The sequence below is a fragment of the Choloepus didactylus genome, chromosome 6, assembly GCF_015220235.1.
Source record: "Choloepus didactylus isolate mChoDid1 chromosome 6, mChoDid1.pri, whole genome shotgun sequence".
NCBI lineage: Eukaryota > Metazoa > Chordata > Mammalia > Pilosa > Megalonychidae > Choloepus > Choloepus didactylus.
Window position 1 is genome coordinate 37905682 of NC_051312.1, and position 20437 is coordinate 37926118.

Below are 20437 nucleotides of genomic sequence, written 5' to 3' on the forward strand. Positions count from 1 at the left end.
CAGAAATGCAACTCAAGGAAAGAAACAGCAGAAGGGAAATAAAACAAGAACAAGAAACTGGGATTGAAGCCAGATGCAGTGGAATGAGCATAAGGGCTGGGAGAAATGGAATATAAAGTTCAGTTTACACTCTGCTACAACCTATATCTGAGACTGTTGGCCCCACCTCTTTCATCATTCTCTTCCTTATGTGTGATGTTATTAATAAAATTTTATAGAGAGAGAGAAAGAGAGAGAAATGAACCATAAAAAATGTCTACCTGTGTTCAAACTTGAAACATTCAGAAACATTTTTAATCACTTTTATTGAGAGAAAATCTACATATAATAACATTTACACAATTGAATTATTCAGGTTAATGACTTTTGAAAATGCATATACCTCTGTAACAAGTACCCAAATAAAGATGTAGAGCATTTTTACCCCCAGAAAGTTATCTTTTACCCATTTGCAGCCAATCTTCTCCCTGCCATCTACTGACACAAGGAACCACTCGTAATTTTGACCAGTATAAATTAGTTTTTCCTGGTTTTGAAGTTGATATACATGGAATTTTTTTGTGAACAGCTTCTTTGTTGCCACAAAATAACTGTGAGGTTCACCCATGTAGTTGTGTGTTTAAATGGCTCATTTATTTTTATTTCTGTAATATTTTTCATTTCATGGATATACCACATTTGGTTAGATGGACATTTAGAGACCTTGCATTATCTCAAGAAAAAATGTATGATTACACACACACATACACACAACTGTATACCACTTGCATAAAGTTATATACTCCTACAGAAGTAGGGAAGAAATTAATAAAGACAAAGGTATGCTATCCAGCAACCAGGGTATCTAACAAGGTAACAATTAAAAATGTGTCTCAAGATGATACAAGTAAGCATTAACCTGGAAACAATACAGGGCTTCAAGAGAGATTCTAAAACAAACACAGATAAACACACAAAAAAGAGTCATTCCTTTCCCTACTGAATTGCTGTGGCAACTTTATTGGGGTTCACTTTCAGAGCAAATCCAGGGAAGAACAAAGAAATAGTAAACTCAAACCCATATAGATTGCTTCCTCACGTTCTGACACTCCTTCACAATCTACCTTCATGTATTTTTGTTTTTGTAGTCCTTAGGTAGTTGTTGGTACTCCTGTTTGTTTTTTGTATTTTGCTCCAAATTTTTAGTTGTATTTAGTGAGAGAGATTAGCAACAGTGGGCTTACAATGCCATAGTGGAACTGGGATACCCCATCTTAGCCACCATAGATTTTTGAATATTGATTTTATATCAAGCAAACTTGGTCAAAGTCTTCTAACATTTATTTTCTTTAACTGATACTCTTTTTCATAAGTAGATTATCATATAGTCTGAGTAGTGTGACAGTTTTATTTCTTCATTTTCAATTCTTACAGCTTTATATTATTCCAATCTTCCAATCTTATAATACTGGATAGTTTTCTCAGCACAATGTTGAATAGAGACAGTGATAATAGCATCCTTGACAGATTCTGGAATTCAAAAGCAAACATTTTAAACTCATCATCCATAAATATATTTGTTAGGTGCATTGGGTAGACTATTTCATGAAGTTAATAAAGTCCTCTTGCATTATCAGTTTACTTGTATTTGTTTAGAATCATAAATGATGCTAACTTTTTGAATCTACCCATATGACCAAATGATTCAACTCTTTTAAACTGATACTTTGAAGAATTACATTAATAGAATTTGTAACTCTTGTATTCCTTGAAAAAGCAAGTTGATTAGATAGATAAAGATGTAAACATAGTTAACAATAAAAATTTATTTCACTGTTAAATTTTGCTGGAGAGTATTTTAGTTATAGTTTTGCATCTGTATTTTTAGCTGGTGCTAACCTATATTTTTTCTTTGTCATGTTATTCTTGAATTATACTAAAAATTATTTTATCATATTATCACAAAATGAATTCGAAAGTATTACTTCTGTTCCAAATCAATAGAAGAATTCATATAAAATTTAAAATGCCATTTCCTTGAATGCTTTATAGAACTCCACAGTAAAACAATGTGGACCTTTCTATTGGGATAGTCTCCCCAACAGATGATTACATATATTTGAGATATCTAGGTCTATATAAGCTTTTTAAAAAAAAAAAATAATAAGTTTTGACAACTATTTTTTTCTTTATTGTATATTACATCCAAGATTTAAAACTTATTGGTATAATAATAATTTTGTCCTCTTTTCATTTTTATCATATAATTTATTCTGCATTCCCTCTTTTTCTCTTGATCAGTGTTACCAGAGATTTGTTTATTTTTATCATTTTTCAAGTAACAAATATTGACTGTCAACTACGTTGTTATTCCTTTGAATTTATCCTTCATATCTACAAGTTTCTTTTTTCTATTTTTTTGCTTCCATTTTTTCTCTTACTAACTTTTGAAGTTGAATGATTATTTGAATAATGTTTAGCTTTTCTTTTTTTCTAATATGAGAATTAATATTAAAAATACCTGTAAATTCAGTTTTAGCAACAGTTTGCAGATTTAAAATGTGTTAATCCCTTTATTGTTCACTGTAATTTCCCTTATAATATCATTTTAATTTTATATTTTTCAAAAAAATATGATTTTTATTTTAATTTCCAAGTTCATTTTTTTCTAGTTGTATTTTTGCTAATTGTGTTTAGCTTATTTACATATGATCAGAGGACATTGTGTACAAAATAATACTGGTTTAGGAGTCATAATATTCAATATTTGCTTGAGAAGAAATAGTGTCCTTTAAATTTTAGATACAGGACTCAGTATCCTTCTGTTAGCATAGCTACTAAACACTATATCCTTATCATGTCATATCAATTTTTCAAAGAAATGTAATAAATTTTCTGAAGCTGATAGTAGGCTTTATCTATTGTTTCTTTAATTTGGGTACTCTTTTGTCTTATATTTACATTTGGATGCTAAATTTGTGGCTGTGATGAGATTGGAATTTTGAAGTTCAAATTGAGCCTCTTTAGTCACAAAAAATAGTTTTTGCCTTAAATTCTTTTTTTCTGATATTATTATATCTACCCCATATTTTTATTAACTATTTATTGTTTAGTTCCTATTTTTCCATATTTAAAAATTTTTAATGTTCTCTTGTGTTTATGTTTTAAATTTAGCTATACTAAATATAGAGCTGGATTAAAAAAAATAATCCAAGAAGCTCAGTCTTTTAGCTTATTAGTCTAATCCATTTATACTTATTGTGATTACTAATATATTTAGATTTCTTTGTAGCCACATTTTATTCTTTTTTATGTGTACTTTTATTTTTCTTCTTCCTTACATTCTGCCTTATAATGAATTGAGGTTTTTATTGTTTCCTGTTCTATAAATTTAAAAATTATGCAGACTTATTTTTGCTTACTATTTAATCTGTTTCTTTAATGATTAAAAAGCAAGCATGGATATTTCATTTAACAAAGTCTAAATTTATTCATTATATTTACTGTGCTTTCAAACAGTATAAGGAACTTGGAATGCCTAAACTTCAATATTTTGTTCCCTCTGTACATATTTTTGTCAATATTTTAGTTTGTTATTACTTGTTAAACTTTTAAATTAGACTTTATTGCTATACTTTTATACAGTCAATTTACCTAACCTCTGGGATGATTTTCTTTTTACCTCTTTCTCTAATCCTATTTTCACTGGGGAGAACAATTCTAAGTGGAGAGTTATTTTCTCTCAGCTATTGGAAAATATTATCTTAATTTCTGGTTTCACTTGGTGAAACTATCAGTTTAATGATTTCACTTTATACACAATTAGTCTTTTTTTCTTACTGCATATAAGGGCCTCTCTGTCCTTGTGTTCTGAAGTTTCCTTGCAATAAATCCTTTATGAATTATTTTCATTTTTCTTACCTTAGATTTTCTTGTGCTTTCTGAACTAGGAGATGCATGCCTTTTATAAATTCTGAAATTTTTCAATTTTTCTCTCTCACTCTTATATATATTGCCATATATGCATATTTATATTTGATATCTGCTAAACTATCTCATTTTACCCTTCTTGTCTCCTAAACTTTAATATTTTCTGTGCCTTGGAACTCCCTGGTATAATTTAAGTATTTAGTTATGAATTTTGAGAATTCTTGTTGAACAGAAAGAACTTTGGAAGCAGAGAAAACCTTCAAACAAATGTTAAGATTCATTTACACAAACCAGAAACAATTCAGATATCTCATAACACAGGCAAAGAAACTGAGGGTGGAAACTTACCTCAATGACAATGTGATATAATCAGTAGATGTATGCATTATGTTTGTCAGTGGGTACACAAAGGAAGAACCCATTGCTAGATGTTTGACTTTGGGTGAGTTATTTAATCTTTCTATGCAATAGTTTACTCATCATTGAAAATGTACATGGTAATAATCCCTCATATGTGAGATACTGTTTTTAAAGCATTGAATATTGTATGTGACACACTGAAAACAGCAATAACTGGGATTAAATTTGAGACTACAGAAACAAAACTAATAGTATAAAATCTGCCTGGAGATGTTGATGAAAGGATTAATGTAAGAAAGATGAGTAGGAATTGCCTAGAGGGGTGGGGGTAAATGGAGAGAAGAGTTTCAACAGAGACCAAACACCCATAAAGGCAAAAATGTCTTCTATCTGTCCTTTTACAGTAAATGCTTGCTTCACTTAATCACCAGTGGATATAATATCAAGGTAAAATGAAAGAATATGGTTGGTTGAGGAAAAATAATTATTCCAAATTGGCTGGTATATAATATTGGAGTGGGGAGAACAAGTGTAGGAACTGAAGCAAGAAAGGTAAATTACAGCAAGTTTTTAAATATTCTATTCAAAAGAGTTTGAAAATAATGAGAAAGAAAGTGAGAGACTTGCTGGATCAAATAGAGTATAATTTTCCAAATATGTACACAGCTACATGCTCAGATGGAAGAGAGCAGATCCTTGTCTACTGCTTCTTCCCATCATGACTTACTCTCCTCAACTTTCCTTTTTGTACATCACAACTTTTACTGCCTGTTCTGTCAGTATGCATTTGTCGTTTCTAAGAATTTAGCTAGAGAAAAGCTTCCTTAGCTTTCCCAGTGCTTTTCTCAATATGCCCTCACTTTCCTCTCCAGCCTCCAACCTTCAAATATGAGGTTTACTTTTGCCCGCTGATGACATCTTATCTAAGCTTCTTAATTTTCAAGCAGTCACATCCTACAGAAACTCTCATTCGGATCTGCCTTGCCAAGACTTTTCTGAAATTGTGAGTCAATGTTTAAAATTACATACAAGAATTGGGCTGTTATGATTTGGAGATATTCCACTCTCAGGGGAGGGTTGCTATTTCCTAGAATGGCAAGTATACCTAAGTCATGAACTTCAGCTGTTATTCCCCAAAGTAAATTTGATTTGCATCACAGTTCATTTTCAAGAGGATTGCAAGCAGCTACCTCAAGGAGCTTCCAGTACACAATGTTTAGCATGATTACTGAATTCTCATGTGTGAAATGAAGTCAATAATAGTCATACATAGAGTATATGGATTTAAAGGAGGAAACCAAGGAAGGCTTCAGAGTCTAGAGAAATCAACATTTAAACTGGAACTTTGAAAAATGCATTATAATCATTATCATCAGGTAGCAACACATGTGAGGATAGACAGCTTCCAGGAGTAATTAAGAATGGTGGGCTCTATAATCTCTCAGCAAAATTCAATTAATGTTTATCAACCACTTCCACTTTGTTCATTCTTTCATTCATTTCATTCATCCAATTTCCATTTAGCAAACACTGTGAAAGTCAAAGGGAATTCAGAAATAGAATTTGTGGAGTTCACAGCCCATTGTGGCCAAGAAGCATATGCATGTTCACTACATATATGCATAATGCATATGCATATATATGCATAATGGTGACAACTATCATTTACAAAGCATCTTGTTATGTTAGTTGCCATTCATTCATCATGCATAATTTTGTAACAGTCTAGAAAATTTGGTCTTCGTATAGTCATAGAGGTTCATAAGGATTAAATCACTCAAGGATCCACAGATCATAAGTGGTAGAGCTGGAAATTTAATCCAGGTTTGTTTGACTCTAGAGGTGACTATCTATTCTTTCCCCTATGTCTGAGAAAAGTGAAAATTGCAAAACCAGAAACACATTCAAGGTAGAGAGTTAGCATGGAAGAAGGAGTGACCAGCAATAGGTGTTGCAAGACAGTGCAGTGTTTGTTAGGAAAATATTTAGCATGATTCCTCAAAGACCTCATAGTTCAGTTAGAGCAATAAAGAACTCATGCATGAATCAATTAACGAATGAGCTTTCTTTCATTTTTAAATTTTGCAGCTGACTTTTAGAATTGGGGAACCTTCAAGCAAATGCTCATTCCACTCATTTGTGTGTGTGTCTGGCCTGGTTCTCTTCATTCTCTAATAGGAAGGCAGACCAGAGTGGTTTTCTGGCCACCACTCCAGTGTCCCTTAAATTGGGGTTAATATGGGGTAACTGAATTTCCGTATCATAAATTGAAAAAATCAAGGGTAATTTACATTAGAATCTTTTAAATTCTGAATTCCAGGCAGGCACTAAAGTTTTCTCTTGTTCTCTTCAAGGAGTTCTGCCACATAAGTAACAAAAGAATGGTGAGAATAAGTTTTAAATCAAAATGAATTGAAGTTAGTGATTTAGAGGTACTGCATTTTTCTCTGTGAGCAGAAGCCCTGGCTAATGAAATACAGCACGGCACATTGCAGTAGCCCTTTTTAATGTTAGTTTCACTCTTAGAGACTATGAAATTTTGTATATTTTGAGAATCCCCAAATAATCTGTGCCAATGAAGCTCAAATTTTACTATGCATACAAATCACCTGGGAATCTTGTTTAAAATGTTGATTCTGACTCAGTTGGAGCCTAAGATTTTGCATTTTTAACCAGCATCCATATGATGCTCACACTGCAGTTCAGCAGAGCTCAATTGACTCACAAGGGGTTAATATCAGGGAGACAAAGTGTGAATGTAGGTAGAACCTAAAAGAGCTGGTTTTCTAGCCTTCTTACTTGCGTTTTGTCTTGGGGTATATTGGAGATCAAGTGAAAATTATATAACGTGGAAAATGTCAAGTGTGAATGGCACATATTAGGTTCTCAAAAACAGATATTATTATAGTTCAGGGTGAAATGAGGAAGTACAAAGCTGGTTAAGAAATATCCTGTATTCTCTGCAGTGTTTTCCCACTATCTGTGGTGAGGTCTAATTTTTCTCCCATTCTGTCACACACCAATCATTTACAAAATAAAATAAAAATGAATTACTAGGAAAAAAATGACACAAAAAAGAAGTACAAAATGCAAGGCTATATATGTATATATTTGGATTCAACTGACTTAAAATAGCTCTCGTAAATTCACATAAAAGTTTTCAACACTAACTGTCAATTTCTTTAACTATCTCCTCACAGACTTGCCTGAGATGCAGACCCCACTCTGAGCAGTATGGTTCTAGTGAGTAATAGTTCAATAGGATACCTAAGATAATAAGATAAGTGCATGCTTCACAGGCCTGCATGTGATGTGGCACAACACTCTAATATCAAAAAGACTCACTAAACGCACATTAGCTACTCACTGACACTTCTGGGTCCTTCTCTTCTGAGTAGTATTGAAATGTTTTTATAGTTTATACTTCCATTCTGTTTAAATCCCTTTAGTTTGATCCTTCTGACCTTTTGTTTCAAAAAATACATCTAAAGAGCCTCACGGTTACTGAATTCAGGAAACAAAAAAGAATGATTATTTTAATAAGGTTTGACAGCTTCAGAGGATGATGACAGAGTTAGGAAGTAATTCTTTTCTAGTCAGGAACTTGGATAAATATGCTTAAGTGACAAGGGAGGAGAGAGGAGGGATATGATAATTTTGATGACTTTGTGAGGTCACAGAAATACTGTTAAAATAATTTAGACATAAGTGAAGGTGTGCTCTGCTTTCTGATATTGGAAGTATAAAAGACAAAAAGGACATAGCTAGTGCAATCTACCTGCAATATGAAAGATGAGACCACATTTTAATAGAGTCTAGACAGAAGCAATTAAAATGTAATTGTTGATGGTATTATCTTGTTCATTGCAAGAGACATGTAGGACTGGTGAAGAGATTGGAGGTGTCTCAATATAGTGCAGATGTTGTGCCTCAAACCCATTACCAGAATCAGAAGGAGGTAGTGAACAGGAGCATTTGACTAAAAACTGTTCTGGAGAGGTTATCAGCTTTTAAATGTGTTAAATAGAAAAAGGGCAACACACCTGCTGGTTTGGACATTTGCTTCCAAAGTAGCCATCCCACTCTTTGTTCCAGTGTATAAAACTTTTCTTATTACAGGCACATTTTCTGAAATATATTGTTCTTAAAATATTTAATTATTGTGTATTTGGCCCTTTTTAACTCTTCTTCTCCTGTTTCAGAAAGCCTTTGTCCAATATTTCTGAAAAAGCAATTTGAGCCTTGCAAATTTTCCCCTGGCCACAATGATTTCTTTTTTCTATAAGGAGTTATGCTAACCAGTTAGGCTAAATGTCATCAAAATCAAGACTCTCATTGATTAGAATCTTTGCTTCTAAGACTTTTGACACCATCAACCCTGGATTTAATTATCGAGGTAGCTCAGTGTGTCCCAGGTAAATAATAGGTTTTAGGGTAGAACAAGAGTTCCCAAGATTTGTGATTAAATCTGTTTTTTAAACATGTCCAGCTATGAAGTCCAGGATGCCCATTTAAGAAGCCAAAGATCGTACCTGGAATTTTTAGAATATAGCCATAAACAATGGGTTTACTAAAATTTAATATGTTTGATGAATTTTGTGGGCTGGTAGCAAGGCCTGGTCTAGGTTGGGTTCAGGAGCCAGAGTCCAGTCTCTGAGAATAGAATAGTTTGTGACTAGGGTTCCCATATAATGGATAACCCAGTTAAATTTGAATTTCAACTGAGCAGTTTTTTTAAGTATAAGTTTGTCCCATTAAGTATGTGGGACATACTTACACTAAAAAGGAAGTTGTTGTTTAACTGAAATTCAAACTGAAATTCAGATCATTAAAAGCAATGATTTATGTCAATATACATTGCTAAGGAAAGGAAGGAGAAGGAAAGAGGAGAGAGATGGAAGGAAGAATAAGTTGTTGACCTAAAGTAGTAAATTTGGCAGATCAGTAAGCCAATTTCAACAAATTCGGAAGACCATGAAAGTTTCCCCCAGAGTTCACAGAAATTATCTTGGGTTGTTGGTCGCTTAGAGGTTATAACATGATTTAAAGCTATGGAACTCATTGGCTTGCCACTCCATTTCATACCGAGTGACGAATGATACAGCACACTTATCCACTTATCCAGAAATCTGTGGCAACTCTTAATTTCTTCAACATTAGCAAATGCTTCTCTCAATTTATGCATCGTCTCCATCTACAGATCTATAGTTCTTGGATTTGGGGGATGGAAGACCTTGTTTGATGATATGATAAAAGCAAAACATGTAGTACGTACGCACAAAATAGGATGTGGTGTGAGTCTGAGAATAAGATCAACATACAAAGAAGAACCCAGAAATGAAGCAGAGCCTTGATGATGTTGTTGGATTCCCTGGATAGGCCTATCAGAAAAGTGAGCTCAACCCCCAGCCTGTAAGATAAACAATCCAACATATTCTACTTAAAGTGAGTTTGAGTTGGGCTTCAGTCGCTACAGATAGACACTTGCTCTACCCAGTAGGAGATAAAGAAGGATGCTGAAGGTATGGTTAGATGTAGATTTGGTGGCAGGAAGCTGAAGCAGCGCCAGGCTGGTGGCACCAATTTTTTCTATGAAAAAAAGATAATTTCTGAGAGAAAAGGAAGAGGCAAGGGAGTTGTGGGTATGAGACAAGTAGAAAGGATTTGAAAGGAGTGGGATAGTGAATTGAATTGAATAGAGAAACAAAATGTGATTTTCTGGTTCAATTACATTCTCAAGCTCCAATATCAAAAAGTACATTTCCTTATTTTATTCAAAAAGATATAAAAGCCTATTAACATTTAACAATTTAAAAGAAAATTAGAAAATAGCCCAAATCCTACAACCCCTGCACAATTTTCTTTTGGCATGTTCCAGTCTAATTTCTTACCATGTTGCAAAATTATTGTGTTGGAGAGACTATAGCATTTTTTTTTATTTGCCTTTTTTTTTATTTAGCCAGAACTCATATTGTACATTTCTTTAGTATCCTTATAAGTAGATGTTTCAGTTTGCTAAAGCTGCTGAAATGCAATATACCAGAAATGGACCAGCTTTTAGCAATGGGGAGTTATTAGCTTACAAGCTATAATTCTAAGGCTATGAAAAAGTCCAAATTAAGGCATAAACAGGAGGATACTTTCTCTGAAGAAAGACTGCTGGCATCTGGAACACCTGTGTCACATGTCACATGTTTCTAAGCTCTCTTGGCTTTTTCACCCTCTCATAAAGGACTACAGCAAAAGGATTAAGAACCACCTTGAATGGGATGGGTTACATCTCAATTGAAATAACCTAACCAAAAGGTCCCACTCACAATAGGTCTATACCCACAGGAATGGATTAAAAGAACACAACCTGTTCTGGGGTACATAATAGCTTTAAGCCAGAACAGTAGATAAATTAAAAATTTAATAAAAACTCATGGTTCCTTAGTTTTAATTAATATAAAACTATGAATAATATTTTCTTGGATATATTATTACAATTTGCTAAATATTCTAATATGTATTGTTATTTTTAGTAGATGATGCAACAGTGAATATCTTCATGTACAATAGAAAATAAGAAGGAATTTCACTTACTTCCTTTTCTTACACTCTTAGTTACTCAGAAAATATTTTGGATATAATTAGGCATTTTTAACCTGGGCCCCTTCTTCAAAGGACACCACCAATAACTTGGGTTCAATTTCCTACTTATGTGAGTCATTCTCATTTGTGTCACCACATTGTGATGATGATAAGATACTTGACAAGAAAGAAATCAACTGCACTCTTTCAACCAGGTTCCAATAACTTTACTTATGAAACCAACTGTAGTAATCTTAAAATCTATCTGGCATTCTTATCAATACCAGATATACCAGTTCTTATTCTCTTATTAATAGAAAATAATGTAAAAAGGATGCTTATCAGTTACCAATTCAACACAACTAAGAGCAAATTCTATCCTGCACTTGGGTCCATTTACAAATAATGCTGCAAATATTATCACATGCGGATACATCCTATCCATAATTTCTAAATATGGTCTACTTATTGTTCTTTATTTTTATGGGAAATCTGATAAAAACATTTGTAAATATCATTACAATTTCCAAAGAACTTTTAATCTACATTTTTTATGTTCTTCCTTACAATCTCCCTGGGAAGCAAATGTGATGATTAACTGACATTTTCAGATAAGAAAACTACAGCTCAAAGAATTTACATGTCCAAGATCGCATGTCCAAGTTAGGAAGTGAAAAGCCTGACTCAAAACATTACTCTTTCTTTTATACTATACTTCTGTGAGTTAGAGAAACAGATGTGAATTCAAAATCTTGTTCTGACACTTACCTGTGATTATGATCAAATTAACATCTTTGTGTTGGCTTTCTAAATATTTACATAGCAATGTCTACACTGCAGATCTGTGTAAAGATTTGACATCACAACTCCCTGATATTTGCTCTAAGGTCATCAACCACTACTTTGTTGGCAATTTCAATGGGCACCTTTTCAACTTCTGTACTGTATTTGTCATTCATGTTCTTGCTATTTTTTTCTGAGGTGTTGTGTTACTTTGAATTTTATGACACCTTAGTATGGTGGTCATTTGCCTCAGTCTTCTCAAATATTGCTATTCCCTGCAAGATTCCACTCTCCACTCTGTCCCTATATAATCTATCCTCTCTCCCTGAATAACCTCACCCCCTGCATGCACTGCCCTCTATATGTTGACATTCCACAAACCCAACTTTCTAGCCCATCTTATTGGCCATATGCAGGTGGGTGTCCCCAGAAATATAAATTCAACTTATTTCAAACTGAATTTTTCAACTGGCATCCCCAAACATTCTCCATTGTCTATGTCAGAGAGTGGCAAAACCAGCTGTAGCCAGAGCAATATTCTTTACTTAAGCAATATCATCTGTTCCTAAGGCTTCATTTACCATGAGTACATTCAAATTACTCCAAAATGTACTTCTGTAAGCCTGATCTGTACTCTTAGCTCCATAGCAGTAAACCCCACTACTTACCAAAATCTCTATTTGGCTATTTGAAAGACAACTCCTACTTCACATGTCGAAAGAAGAAATAAGGAGTGCTCCTCCAACCCAAGCTTGGTCTTCTTTTAAGGTTCTCTATATCAACCTTCTCAGTGAATGTTTCCACCTCATAGGAAATTGCATAAGCCAGAAACCTAGGAATCATGACTTAACTCTCCCTTTCCTTACCCAAAATACAGCTAATACATCATCAGTACCACTTCTCTTTATATCTGCTAAATGTATGAACTTCTCTCTATCTGCACAACCAATCTTTAGGACAATTTTCTCTCTTCTGTTCCTTGGATTTTTGCAATAGTCTCCTAACTAGTGAAACATATCTATTTTTTACTCTTCTAACTCCAAATCCAAAGAGAAGCCATATGGGTCTTTTTGAAAACAATGGTAATCATACCCTACACCCACACACATCTTTGTAATACTTGAATGGTTTCCATTGCTCTTAACCAAAATCCTGAGCACGGCATCAAAGCTCTGCCACCTCTGGCCCTTTCCTACATCTCCATCCCTATCCCATATTTCTGTGATCACAGAATGAACTACTGTTGGTTCAGAAACATATCATGGTCAGTTATAAATCACATCTGTCTGGGACTCTCCTAACTTGATAATGTCTACAATCTTTTCCATGTTAGCTCAAAATTCACTTTCTTGGGGGAAACTTTCTTATCCTTGCAGACTATGTAGGGCTCACTTATTTTATGTTCTCCTAGCATTATTTTTCTTTCTTTTATAGAAATCTTTAACATAATTTTGCATTTATTTGTAATGGTTTGAGATTGTGACTCTCTCCTCTATAGTATCCTTGGCACGTATCATCAAGTCTGGCAAAACGAGGAGCTAATAAATGCAATTGAACGAATGTACCAAGCATTATTCTTTTATTTTCCCTTGTAATTTTAATGACATATAGTTACATACCATACAGTCATCCAAAGCGTACAGTTTTTCACAGTATCATCATATAGTTGTGCATTTGTCACCATGATTTTTGAACATTTTCATTACTCCAAAAATAATAATAAAAATAAAAATAAGAATGAAAATTAATGTGATAAAGAACACCCAAATCATTCTATATCCCCATCACCCGCATTGTTCTTTTACATTTTTGTCCCCATTTTTCTACTCATCTTGTCTATATACTGGATAAAGGAAGTGTGAGCCACAAGGTTTTCACAATCACATGGTCACACTATGTAAGCTATATACTTCTACACTTGTCTTCAAGAATCAAGGTTACTGGTTTGCAGTTTAACAGTTTCAGGTATTTCCTTCTAGCTATTCCAGTACACTAAAAACTAAAAGGGGATATCTATATAATGCATAAGAATAACCTCCAGAATGATCTCTTCACTCCGTTTGAAACCTCTCAGCCATTGAAGCTTTATTTTGCTTCATTTATCCTCTCCCTTTTGGTCAAGAAGAATTTCTCAATCCCACAGTGCTGGTCCAGGCTCATCTCTGGCAGCCATGTCCCACATTGCCAGGGAGATTTACACCCCTGGTAGTCATGTCCCACGTAGTGGGGAGGGCAGTGAGTTTACCTGCTGAGTGGCCTTAAAGAGAGAGGCCACATCTGACAAAAGAAGTTCTCTGAGGTTGAGTCTTAGGCACAATTATAAGTAGGTTTAGCCTCTCTTTTGCCAGCCCCAAGATCAAGGCCTCGGTCTAGTAAATTGGTAGTCCCCAATGTTTGCGAGAATATAAGGAATTTCCAAGGTGGGTAAATTTAATGTTTTTCCATTTTTCCCCAGTCCCTCAATGGGGCTTTTCAAATACTTTTTTATCCTCTGCCTAAATTACTCTGGGATATAACAGGGCTTCACTGTAACCTGTACAAAGAAACCAGATCTCACTCCCTATTAAAAATATGGAACGCTTCTCAAATTTACATGCCATTCTTACTCAGGGGCTATGCTAATCTTCACTGTACCATTCCAATTTTAGTATATGTGCCACCAAAGCGAGCACCCAAACATTATTCTTGGTGCAGGCATGCGATCATGAATTCACCAATTACCAACTCTGCAATCATGTTTCCTTGGTCTACAGGGATTCTTGGAAATACCAACTTTGATTTCAATTCTGGAAGTTAGGAACTTGATTCATATGCAGCAGCTTGGTACAAAATAGCACAATAGAGCAGCTTGGTACAGAATAACACAATGAGGCATACCTCAGAGCTTTAGTTGCTGTCTGTTATCCATTACCAATCTGCTATACTGTAATGGGGAGAGCTGGGAAATTGAGCCTCTCACAGGGACACTGCTGATTTATGGAAATGTTCAAGACTCAGGACTGCTTGTGTATTTCTACCAGAGAGATATTTATTACCATTGTTGAAGGGAAATGAAATAAAAACAATTATTCAAAAAGCAATTTCCCGGGTCAGTTCTGTGTTACATGCTTTTGCTACCATCACAGATATTTGTGTTTTAAATAAGAGCTTTTTCACTCTTAACACCTTAATTACATTGCTGCTTTATGATTTCAAAACTGGGTGTATTGATGAAGACACCCCGTATTTCTTTTTAGGAACTTTCCTTTCCACTGTAAGATTACCACTTATTTATGAAGCAAAGTTCCATGTGTCCATTGATAGTCCATTCTTTTTCAGTAGAAAAGCCGCCCCCCCCCTTTTTATTTAATTTTGAACAAAAAGTGAAGTTGAGCAACCAAGGAAACAAGGCCATAAAATTCACCTTAGACCAACCTAGTGAAAGAATTGTATGATGAAATCACTCCAGGAAATGAGGAAGCCAATTTGTTCATCTGGTTGAGCTGAACTATGGTAAACTGGATTTAAATCATGACCCCAAGTACTAGCTCAGATACTTTTAAGCTATCAAATCTTACCTATGTTTTTTAACACTTCTGGGCTTCTTTCCCTCATATATTACATGGAAAAAATATTTCTAGACCTGCCTTCCTTGCAAGGGGGTTTCATGTCTCTTACGTCATAATACATTTATATATATAAAGTAAATTATATAGCAACATACATGTCAGTAGTTAGTTCTCATTACTGTTATAAAAGCTAGGAGAAATTCACCCCTCTAACATTCATCCACCTTATTTCTGTGCATACATAAGGTATACTTTAAATATTACATTTGCTGGGACATTCTAGTCTCTGACCCATCCTTATGTCCATAGCGTCCTCTTCTTCTGACACAGAATTGTAAGTCTCATGGCAATTGCACATTCAGTTTGTTATCTTCCCTACTGCACAGAAAACACCTTAAGGACAAGGACCTTTCCTATCTTCTACTACTCTACCCTCAGTGACTAGCAGAATATCTAGAACATAATGCACACTTAATACACATTTTTGGATAAAATCATGAAGAGTGGAGCAATAGAAAATATAAGTCTGTAAAAGACATTGTCTAAATAGAATAGCATTAATAACCTGATCAGCAGAGTTATTTTATTTTTGGTATTCAATGTATGAAAGTAAAAGAATTTTAAACTTGGCAAATCATTAGCAGAGATTAATGAGTCTCACTGTTAAAAATCTATGCCTGTAGATCTATTCACCTTTTAGCATCAAATCAGACCTCTTTCCTCATCCATATTATCTCATATGCTGTTTCTTTAGACTACAATCATTTTCACAAAGGGAATTAAAAAACTTAAGATAAGTAGCCATGCTCAACTGATGACACAGTTAATTTGTAAACATGTTTAGCATAATATTGGAGGAGTACTCTTTTGCAAATCCCAGATCCTACTCCATCTCCCTCTGTGGCCTTGTAAGTGGATTTATAGGTAGTGTCAATTCACTTCAGTTGCCCATTCCTGGAATAGGGATAATCATGCTTTCTCCACAGGGATTTCTAAGGACTAATTAGTTAATGTTTGCAGAGTGACTCTAACATGTATGTACGTGTAGACACTAAGTACCATTATGTATGATGCTATGGCTGTGAATTCCTCTGGGATGGAAACTCCTGGAGAAACATGTTGAAAAGCAATGCTGAGTGGAATGGAGCAACAGTCCTCCCCAGAATACAGCAGCTTATACCAGGGAGGCAAAGCTTTATGAAATTAACCCAAAATAACTTTCTTTGCAGCAGGGAAAGCATTGGGACAGGCCATGGCTAAATAAAAAGTTAACTGTCACTCTAAGTTAGGAACCCAATTTCCTTTTCTGCTTGTTTCCTTAGGGACCTAAAAGAAAATAAACACAAGCCACAGTGGTGCCTAGAGCAGGTATCTTGTTCATGAACTTGCTCATAGTCTGCTTGTCAGAGAATATTTTAAATTCTCCTTTATATTTGAAGGACAATTTTGCTAAACATAAAATTCTTGGTTGGTGTTTTTTTTTCTTTCAGTATCTTAATTATATCATACAACTGCCTTCTCACCTCCATGGTTTCTATTGTGAAATCTGGACATAGTCTTATTGACCTTCTTTTGTAAGTGATGGATTGTGTTTCTTTTGCTACTTCTGAATTCTCTCCTTGTATTTTGACATTTGATAATCTGATTATTTAATATCTTGGTGTAGGTCTATTTGGATCTATTCTGTTAGGGGTTGTTCTGGTTTGCTAATGCTGCCATTTCACAAAACACCAGAAATGGATTGGCTTTTATAAAGCAGGTTTATTTGATTACAAAGTTACAGTCTTAAGGCCATAAAATAATAGAAGGAAACTTCCTCAACATGACAAAAGGCATACATGAAAACCCCCAGTTAACATCATACTCAATGACATAAACCCGAAAGCTTTACATTTAAGATCAGGAAAAAGACATTGATGACTATTGTCACCACTGCTACTCAACATTGTACTGGAAGTTTTTGCCAAAGCAGTTAAGCAAAAATTAGGCATCCAACTTAGACAGGAAGAAGTTAAACTTTCCCAATTTGCAGATGACATAAACCTATAAACAGAAAATCTTGAAAAATTCGTAACAAAGCTCCTAGAGCTAATAAATGAATTCAGCAAAGTGGTGGGGTCCAGGATCAACATGCAAAAATGATTAATGTTTCCATACATTTGTAATGAACAATCTGAAAAGGAAAACAATGAAAATTCCATTTACAATAGCAACTAAAATAATCAAATATCTAGGAATAAATTTTGCCAAATATGTAAAGGACATATACATGGAAAATTAAAAAAAAAAAAAAAAAAACACTACTAAAAGGAATAAAAGACCAAAATATAAGAAAGAACATTCTTTCTTTGTTTATGGATTGGAATGCTAAATATTGTTATGACGTCAATCATACCCAAAGTGATTTAAAGAATCAGTGTGATCCCAATCAAAATTACAACAGACATTTTTGCAGAAATGTAAGAACCAGTCATCAAATTTATATGGAAGTGTAAGAGAACCTGGATAGCCAAAACCATATTGAAGAAGTAGAATGAATTTAGAGGACTCACACTTACTGATTTTAAAACTTATTAAAATGCTACTACAATCAAAACAGTACAGTATTGGCAAAGGACAGAATACAGAATAATGGGATCAAATTGAAAGTTCAGAAATAACCACTTACATCTATGGCCGACTGATTTTTGATAAGAGTGTCAAGTCCACTGAAAGAAGGAAGAATTATCTCTTTAATCAATGGTCCTGGAACAATTGTATATCCATATGCAAAAGAAGAAACTGGGTCCTTACCTCACACCATATACAAAAATTAATTAAAGAAGGATCAAAGGATTTAAGTGAATGGCTGAGATGGCAGGGCAAGACCGTGGCATAGAGAGGTGTGGAATTTATTTAGTCCTCTAGAGCAACTTGTAAATAACCAGAAACAACTAATAATAACCTGGAACAAGAGTTGGGAAACATCCGTGAATGGACACACATTGTACACCACCCTGGAATGGGTGGAATGGCTGAGATCGCAGCACAGAATCATAAGTAAAGCTCCCCAAACCCAGAGCTGGCACTCTTCCCCCATGGGCATGACAGGCTGAGCTGAAGCACTCCTGTGTGGAAAAAAGAAACAGGTTACAGGGAAAGTAACTCAATCAAGCTCCAATTGTGGTTTTAATTAACAAATTTGAACTACTGAATACAAGCTAGAAGCACAGATAATCATGGACAAAGTAGGAAAGGAAACAGGTTCCTTCTAGCAAAGAGGAGGCAGGGCTGATGGAAAAAAATACATAAATAAATAAAAACAGAGGCTTTTGGAGCTGGCTCCACTCAAAATACTGGAAAATAGCTGTGTCCCAAGAAAAAGAGCACAGAAAACTGGGTACCAACACCAGCTGACCAGTGAAACTGAGGAGATGGGTACCGACTCTGAAAAGGGCTTTTGCTCTTTTTCCTTTTTTTTACTTTCACTCTGGGTGGCCCATTGGAGAAAGCCTCAGGCATTTTCATTTGTCAGTGCTGACCCAGGCAAGGATGGAGTTAATGGAGTAAAATAGACAAAGGAGGAATTCAAGTGTAGAAGATAACTTCTCTAAGAAAAGGGGGGTGGGACCAGCTCAGATGGCTTCTTTCCCTCTGAGAATTCAGATCCCAGGGCCTGGAAGAAAACAAACAAACATACCAGAAACAACTTAAACTTGGTTTCTGACACCCTCAATCCCTGGCCACGACAGGGTCTGCTGAGAATTAAACATACCACCACTCTTTACACAAGTGGGGAGCGGTGGGCTAACAGGCACCACCTGCTGAGCAGAATGGGAAAAGCACCAAAGTCTAGAGGCCTCACAGGAAAGTCTGTCAACCTTCTAAGACTCACCCTCAGGGAAATGTGATACTGAATACAGTCTCCTCCTGAGACCTGAGTCCTCCGGTCTGGGAAAATCTGATTGGGGTAATCAAGGAAATCAGATGCCTAAAAAATGGAAAATGACAAATCACACTAGGAAAAACAAAGATATGGCTCAGTCAAAGGAACAAACTTACACTTCAACTGAGATACAGAAATTGAAACAACTAATTAAAGATCTTCAAACAAATATGCTAAATCAATTAAAAAATGAAATCAATGAGTTGAGGGAAGATATGGCAAAAGAGATGAAGGATATAAAGAAGGCATTAGTTGAACATATGGAAGAACTTGAAAGTTTGAAAAAAATAATTGGCAGAACTTATGGGAATGAAAGCCACAACAGAAGAGATGAAAATCTCAATGGAGACAAACAACAGCAGATTTGAAAGGGCAGAAGAAAAGATTCACAAACTGAAGAACAGGATATCTGAAATCCTACACACAAAAGAACAGATAGGGGAAAGAATGGAAAAATACAAGCAATGTTTCAGGGAAATGAATAACAACATGAAGTGCATGAATGCACATGTCATGGGTGTCCCAGAAGGAGAAGAGAAGGGAAAAGGGGCAGAAGCGATACTGGAGGAAATAATCACTGAAAATTTCCCATCTATTATGAAAGACATAAAAGTACAGACTCAAGAAGCGCAGTGTACCCCTGTGCCAATTTGGATGTATTATGTCCCCCAAATGCCATGTTCTTTGATGCAATCTTGTTGGGGCAAATGTATTAGTGTTGATTAAGTTGGAACCTTTGGATTAGGTTGTTTCCATGGAGATGTGACCTACCCAACTGTAGGTGATAACTCTTTTCTTTCTTCTTTTCTAGATGCTCCAGTTATGAGGACAGGTTTCTGATTTGTGATTTTTCTCCTTTTTTAATGTAAACATTTAGAGCTAAAAAATTTTATCTCAACACTACCTTTGCTGCACCCCATAATTTATGGTATATTGTTGTATTAGAAAGGATTCTCTAGGGAAACAGAATTGATGGGAGATATATACATGTACATATAATATATGTATCTATAATGTAAATATTATGGCATTTTAAAAATATGAATTGGCTCACCTGACTGTGGGGATGGGCAAGTCCAAATTCTGTGGAGCAGGCCACAAGCTGAGAACTGTGATGAAGGTTTTCTATGAATTTCCCAGGAGAAGTTGGCTGGCTAAAGTAGAGATGGAAATTCTCCATTCTGATTACTGAAATCATCACTTCTCCTTTTAAGACCTTAAACAGATTGGATAAGACTTCTGTCATTATTGAAGACAGTCTTCTCAGTTGATTGTAGTTGTGATTGGCCATAGATGTAATCAATGTACTGATGATTTAAATCTACAAAATATCCTCACA

General features: G+C 34.8%; 1 non-coding gene and 1 pseudogene across 1 annotated transcript; one reads left to right on the plus strand and one right to left on the minus strand.

Moving 5' to 3' along the window:
• LOC119536907 overlaps positions 1-20437 on the plus strand; it is a 73945-nt pseudogene that overhangs the window by 35626 nt on the left and 17882 nt on the right.
• Positions 14191-14297, minus strand: LOC119538979. The gene has a single exon (XR_005217755.1). It is a non-coding gene; the product is annotated as a U6 spliceosomal RNA (small nuclear RNA).